This window comes from Silurus meridionalis, chromosome 6 (assembly GCF_014805685.1).
Source record: "Silurus meridionalis isolate SWU-2019-XX chromosome 6, ASM1480568v1, whole genome shotgun sequence".
NCBI classification, from domain to species: Eukaryota; Metazoa; Chordata; class Actinopteri; order Siluriformes; family Siluridae; genus Silurus; species Silurus meridionalis.
The window spans coordinates 430,276-437,844 of record NC_060889.1 but is presented as its reverse complement, the minus strand read 5'-3'; the positions used below and the strand labels follow the sequence as shown (position 1 = coordinate 437,844).

The 7,569-nt window shown below is 34.6% G+C and overlaps 2 long non-coding RNA genes across 2 annotated transcripts; one reads left to right on the top strand and one right to left on the bottom strand.

Moving 5' to 3' along the window:
* Positions 1–4,021: 4,021 nt before the first annotated feature.
* LOC124387908 lies at positions 4,022–5,051 on the top strand. The gene is made up of 2 exons (XR_006926276.1): positions 4,022–4,249; positions 4,650–5,051. It is a non-coding gene; the product is annotated as an uncharacterized LOC124387908 (long non-coding RNA).
* Positions 5,052–6,995: 1,944 nt separating this feature from the next.
* On the bottom strand, positions 6,996–7,389 carry LOC124387907. Its single transcript, XR_006926275.1, has 2 exons — positions 7,327–7,389; positions 6,996–7,187 (listed from the first exon to the last, which is right to left on the bottom strand). It is a non-coding gene; the product is annotated as an uncharacterized LOC124387907 (long non-coding RNA).
* Positions 7,390–7,569: the final 180 nt, after the last annotated feature.

Here is a 7,569-nt window from a genome sequence, read left to right as displayed (position 1 = left end):
CACAGACACATGAATATAACAGTGAACATGATGAAGGCTCTGAGTTCAGTGAAAGGTTCTGTACTTTAACCTGTTAACATCCTAAAGGTTCATGAAGCTCCACCCCACAGCATCACATCACAGAGTCACCAATGTTACTGACAGATTGTTGTTTATTTTTTTGTTTTTTAGTAACACAAACTGTTAGCAGGAAAATCATGTAATTATAAAAACTTGTAGTCTGTCAATATATTTGAGTTCACAGCCAAAAGTGCAAATGTCTACAGTAATAATAATATTATATAAAAATAAAAATAAAAGTTTATTAAATATATTATTTTCTGTTTTGTTGTTCCACTGATTTGGGGGAAAAAGCTGCTGTTCTTGATAATACAATGAAAGATAATTCTGATACTCATGATTGTAATAAAATCATTCTGCTTAATAAAAGTGTATAAAGTGGTGTGTAGAAGTAGAGCTGGTTATCATCTAAACATGAAACTGTGGCTGCAACATGTCCAGAGAATATAAACATGCAGTAGTAATGTGCTTGTCCATGCTGGAGACAAATATATTTTAAAGTAGTGTAAAGTAGAATTCAGAAATGTAAAGATGTGGGATGTAATAAGTGAACTAGTATTTGGAACATAATAAGATGATATATTCAACTCTATAAAAAAACTTGAAAATTGAGTTTCTGCCGCTTCCATCCAGTTCAGATTATGTAACTGACCTGAAACAATAGCTATAATCGTTTTTACTCAAATATATTTTAGATCATCAGAAATGTTTAATTGTGCATTTCCTGTGTTAAATGTTCAAGGTGAAAGAAAATCTGTCATCTTCTGTGGTTTAAGTTTTTGTACAGTAGTTCAGTGACTCTGTATCACTGTGAAGCTCCTACTTGTAGAGCGCAGTGATAGAGAGCAGAATCTGAGATCTGCAGGTCTTTAATAATAAGTTCAGTAGCATTTGAGTTTGTTTCTTCCCTGAATTGAGATCCACTGGCATTGTAGTTATTTGATCTTGACCTTTCGTCTTTATACTGTGGTGCGCTGTTGGGATATTGTTTTTATCAGTAAAGCCAAATTAAATTGCTGTTTGTCTCATATGAACATTTCAGAATAACAGTGTCTGTTTCCTACCTCACAACATTAGCATCTTCATGTCTCTGCCAAATTTTATCTGCAAAACTGCCTGCTGCAAAGAAGAAAATAAAAAATTAATAAAGACATAAAAATAAATATTTTAACTATTTTTGTAAACATACCCATAATGTATAAAAAAATGTAGTTAATACAATAAATTAACAAGTAAATATGAAGTACCTGTAACTACAGTAAGAATCAGTATTGTGTATCTCACTATGTACAGTAAGGTGTAGAGTTGAGTCATTTCTGAACACAGCTCTGTGAGGATTCTGTATAATAGTGCTGTATGTGCTGAACTTTACACATGAGGGAACACGTCTCTAGAAGGCCACACCCAGGAAGTGCTGCTGTTGTAGTATAACTTTGTACAGATCATCACTTCACAGTATCACTAACAGTGAACTGATTCTCCAATACAACACACACAATTCCACTGTTCCTGATCGACACACTGCATCTGACTTTAATTCTTAACTATATTCCAGTTTATCATGAAAAAATGTTCACTGAAAAAAAAAAAGGATTTTGCAGAACATAACATAATTAACCATAAATTCATGAATATGAGCCATAGATACTTCACACAAGATCAGAAGTTATATTGTATATACTGTAGATTCTATTGAATCTAAATGTAGTGTGACCGTCATTTAAGAAATGGTTCATGTCACAGCCAATATAGATGGTCACTGGAGCCTCAGGAGCATGTTTAACTTGACCAAGAGAGAGAGAGAGAGAGAGAGAGAGAGAGAGAGAGAGAGAGAGAGAAGAGGGTGACAGGAAGAGAAGGATATGGATCATTAAGTGTCCTTATTGTTGTATGAGAGTTTAATTAATTAAATTCCACATGTTTATAGTAACCGTAAAGTTGTGAATGTAATGTGATTGATGTGTATTTGGCATCTTTAATCCCTCTTTATTCTTTTTTTCTATTTCATTCAGCTGCATCTGTTACCACAAATATTTTATGTGCCTGTGGTTTACTGATAAAAAGTAGGTAAAGGAAATATCTTTGATGAGTTTTTGTGCTGCCATTCACCGACTCTGTATTACTGTGCTACTACTCTTAGAGCGCAGTGATAGTAAGCAGAATCTGAAAGCTTTAGACCTCTGATAGTAAGTTCAGTAGAGTCTTCCGTTGTTTCTGTCTCTAGTCGAGTGTCAGTAGGAGTGCTTGCATAAGTATTTGACCTTGCGCCTTTCAACAATAAAAACTGTGGTGTGCTGTTAGGATATTGTTTGTACCAGTAAAGATAAATGTCATCACTGTTTGTCTCATATGAACATTTTAGAGTAACAGTGTCTTTTTCTTTCCTTACAGGGTTGGGATTTTCTGCCGGCCAAATTTTATCTGCAAAACTGCCTGTTGTAAAGAAGAAAATATGAAAAAATAAAAATTAAATTATGTAGACATATAAGCCTCATTTGTAAATGTACAAAAAACAGATAACAGATCAATGTTTAAAATATACACTTGGTGTTAATTAGTACAACTGATAGACTTAATTACCTGTAACTACAGTGAGAATCAGTGGTGTGTATCTCACTATGTACAGTAAGGTGTAGAGTTGAGTCATTTCTGAACACAGCTCTGTGAGGATTCTGTATAATAGTGCTGTATGTGCTGAACTTTACACATGAGGGAACACGTCGCTAGAAGACCACACCCAGGAAGTGCTGCTGTTGTTGTAAAACACTGTACCAATCATCAGCAACAGTAGTGACACTTTTATCTTTTATCCTCTATAAATAATTTCTGTTATACTGAGAAGACTATGATGAAAGGAGGATGATAATATTCATAAAATTATCATATTTTGTATGTGCAATTTACCTGCATAAATTCATTGAAATACATTTACATAATTGCTATTTGAAGCTTATTTTAATATTCTTTTAATTTCACATTTAGAGATGTTAAAATTATGTCTATATTATTAGTGTAATTATGTCTTTATTAGTGTAATAAAACTGTGTGAAGGTTTTTGTACAGTTCAGCTGGATTTCCTGTCACTGTGGACCATAGAGCACAGTAGTATAGAGCAGAGTCTGATACAGCAGCAGAGGAGATGATCAGATCCACTATTTTATTATTTTTATCAACTTCAACATCCAGACGTGGTGGAATATCACTTTTAAACTTAGTAGATTCGTGAATGTAAAGAAGGAACATGGCTTTGGATTTTGGATGTTGTATGTACCAGTACAGGATGGTGTTTGGATCAGTTGTCTTGTATTTGCAGGACAGAGTAACATTATCACCTTCATCTACAGCTTTATGAGTAAAAAGGGGCTCTATTGAATCTGCCATGGAGTCACCTGTCATAGAAGAGAAGAGAACAAATTAAGCTTTTAAACTTTTACATAATAAAGCTAAAACCTGTATAAGTCTGACTCACACATTCACTGATAAATCACTATTAACATTTCTGAGTAACAAAAAGTGAAAGCCACAGACACATGAATATAACAGTGAACATGATGAATGGTTTTAGCTGAATGAAAATATTCTTTCTGTCTTTCTGTACTCTAATATATTAATATCATAAAGGTTCTTGAAGCTCCACCCCATAGCATCACATGACACCAGTGTTACTGACAGCAAACACAAAGTGTTGGCAGGTGTAATTATGAAAATACAATAATTTGTGCCTATTAAACATAAACTAACAATTACACTATTAAATATTTTAGTTGTGTATTTTAGTGGTGTCTTCAAATTTGGGATCTCAGCTATAACAGATTGTCAGGGATCCACCAGCCACACCTTCACTTGAACCACACATTCCTCCTAGCAGCTCCCGTCCTACTAATCACACACGCCTGACACTCATCAGCTCACACACTACATAAGCACACACTTTCAAGCACTCACCAGCCGTTCTACCGATTAGTCTGGAGAACATCGCTGGACCTTATGACTACCATTCTTATGGACTATCTCGTTGAGGATCTACAATGTGAATTTATCATATGAACTACTCTTTGTATCCTGTGTTCCCATGTTTATAGCTGGTGTTTCTCTACATTCCCTTCCTCATTAAATGCACCTTTGTTCTGTTGAACTTTGGCTTCTGCTCATTCTTCCAGCCTGACCCAGGCACAGGAATATAAACTGAGTGGGTATTTTTAATCACTTTTTATCTCTCTTAACCACCAAAGGTATTGAGTATCACCTTGATATTTTTTAGTGCATAAATATCTGACCAAAAAGTCATGGTATCTGGTGCTCTCCCAGATTATCAGAATAATTTATTTAGTGACTGCAGGACAGCAGGAAAAGACCATCCATAGTAATGGTGGATGTGGGCTCATAAAATGTTTAAGGAATTTTTGACAGGGGTAAGGTGACCTTTACTGCAAGTAATGTATTATAAAGTGCACAAGAAGCTAACAACCAGCAGTGGCAATGAGAATCACTTTACCAATATTTCTTATTTATGTAATTTGCATTCTCATATATACATTCAAATCTGATAATGTTCTTGGTATGGAGTGACTCACTTTTATTTGTTTTAGGTATTTCTGAGACTGGAGACGTACCAGGAGCAAAGCCTACTATTCATGTGCAAGCGGTTCCTTTTTGGATTTTGAACATTCAGTGGAGGATGCAGAAATGGAAGATCTGTCCAGTTATTCTGTAGCGCTTCCTGAAACTAGAGGAAGATTGGGATCACAGCCTTTCTAGATGTGAAACCACCTCCAGCAGCTTTGATTCTAACAAAGAAATTCTGGCAGCACTTTATTTTGATGTTTTGTTATTAACCAAGTTTCCATTGGTTAGGTGAGGAAGACTCCAGGTCCAACCTTCAACTGCTGGAGGGCCTGGACGTTCCCTTTATGTTAATTTTATGATTTGCTGCCAAGTTCATGTGTACCATTGCTCTCTTTTGCTTCAATAAAATATGGATTTTTGTCTGACTTGTGGGCTTTTTTTAATTAAAGGTATTTATCCTACTTGGAAAGGTGAAAGGTGCTGCTCTCATTTCTCCTCTTTTCTTTATTGGTCAAACAAAGTATAAGTGTCCTATATGACATAGCTTTAGTTTTAGTTTGTGTGGTGCCAGCAGGTCAGACTTATTCTCAAGGATTTGGAAGATTTTGAAAAAGAAGTTGCCAGTGAGATTACACACAACCTAATTGCCCTATCCACAGGATTGAATTTAAGAAGCTACCTCACTAACAAAAACCGACTACGCCACCCCGTGGGCTTATCTACCAGAGAATCGCCCTTCACAGAGAAATAATATTCAAAGCACCCAGGTTTGACTACAGCTGAGTCAGGACATGAGCGAAAACATACATAAAAGCATAATTAGTGTTTATAATGAATATATTCATTATAATGAATTATTATTAGTTAGTTTGTTAGTGTTACATCTTTATTCCATCACTTTTATTTAATCACAATCACCAGTAGAGATCATTATTTAGCTTAAACATTTATTTTTAAATTATTTCTTGAATTCAATAATATTTGATGTATATAGCACTTCTAACAGTTTACATTGTCCCAAAACAGCTTAAAATAAATTAATTCATGAAAATGTACATTTGTAATGTATACATTTTCCCCTATAAGTTTATTCACAACAGGGAAAAATATTGATTGATTATTCACACAGTATCCATATTGCCATATGTAAGATGATGATTGTTGATATCTAAAACCAAATACACATCAAGTCCTGGAACTAAGAGAAGTGATTACAAACTTAGGATACCATCAGCCTAAACCTCTGTTGGGGGGATTTATATCACACTTAACATAAAAACATAAAACAAACAGGGTAAAGTGCTAGTTCAAGTTTTACAGGAAGAGGCACTGTGGATCTTCACCTGTTATTTGAAGACAGACAGTGACTGAGTGCAGAAAAGAGTCTTGATGTATATCTACTTCTTACCCTGAGAGATGATAGGACCAGTCGAGCAGTGCTGGAATAATTACTAGTCTGACTTCATCCTTCTAATCTAATGCAATGCAAACTGTTAAACACCACACTTTTACAACAATCAGACACTGGTGTCATAAACTCCACCTACTGATGCTTGTTTTACATCCTCTTATTACATTGAAAATTAAATGAATAATTATGGAATTTAAAACCTCCTTTAACATTTAATTATTTATATATTTATTTTTTCAGAAATTAATTATTATTTTTATTCATTTATTTATCTGTTTATTTATGTGTTTGTTTCTGCATGTGTGGTTTCCACTGTGAAGCATGAAGGAGGGTGTGTGATGGTGTCTAGCTGCTTTGCTGTGACACTGTTGGTGATTAAATCAACACTGAGGGCACATTTAAACTGCATGATTCCCACAGAGAATGTGTGTCCAAAATTTTAACTGGTACTGTATATACAAGTACATAATAAACAAATGAACAATGAATGGATGGAAGTTTATTACAGTTCGTTAAAGGAAAAAAAGGAAAACATTCCTGAATTTAATTTCACAGAGTAGACGGGACACAATAGATCTGGAAATGTCATTAAATATATTTTGGAGTATTTAAAATGTAGATATATTTGTAGACTGCTGTGATGAAAATGTCAGTGTTAATTCTTTATTATTCTTTTATCTTTCTTCCAGCTGCATCTGTTGCAACACATGTTGTTTGTGTCTGTGGTTAACTGACAATTTGATAAAATGAACACCTTTAATCTGCTGTGGTTTTAGAAGCTTTCTTTAATCCATTGTTAGGTTTTTGTAAAGGCTTTCAGTGACTTTGTATTACTGTGCTACAACTCCCAAAGCGCAGTGATAGAGAGCAGAATCTGAGAGCTTTAGACCTCTGATAGTAAGTTCAGTAGAGTCTCTGGATGTTTCTATTTGTAATCGAGTGTCAGTAGGAGTGCTCGCCAAACTAAGTGACCTTGCGCCTTTATACAATAAAAACTGTGGTGTGCTGTTAGGATATTGTTTGTACCAGTAAAGTCGAATGTTTTCACTGCCTGACTCATATGAACATTTCAGAGTAACAGTGTCTGTTTCCTTTCTAATAATGTTTGCATCTTTATCTGTTGGTTCAATTTTATCTGCAAAACTGCCTGCTGTAAAGAAGAAAATGTGAATGAATAAATGCGACAAAATTAATCTCTTTTGTAAACATAACCAAAACAACCAATAAATTATTGTTTAAAATAATCATTGTGTTTTATAATACAACTGATTAACAAATGAGTTAATTACCTGTAACTACAGTGAGAATCAGTGTTGTGTATCTCACTATGTACAGTAAGGTGTAGAGTTGAGTCATTTCTGAACACAGCTCTGTGAGGATTCTGTATAATAGTGCTGTATGTGCTGAACTTTACACATGAGGGAACACGTCTCTAAAAGGCCACACCCAGGAAGTGCTGCTGTTGTAGTATAACACTGTGAAGTGATGATCTGTACAGTATCAGTGACTGTGAACATTTAAGATTATAAAGT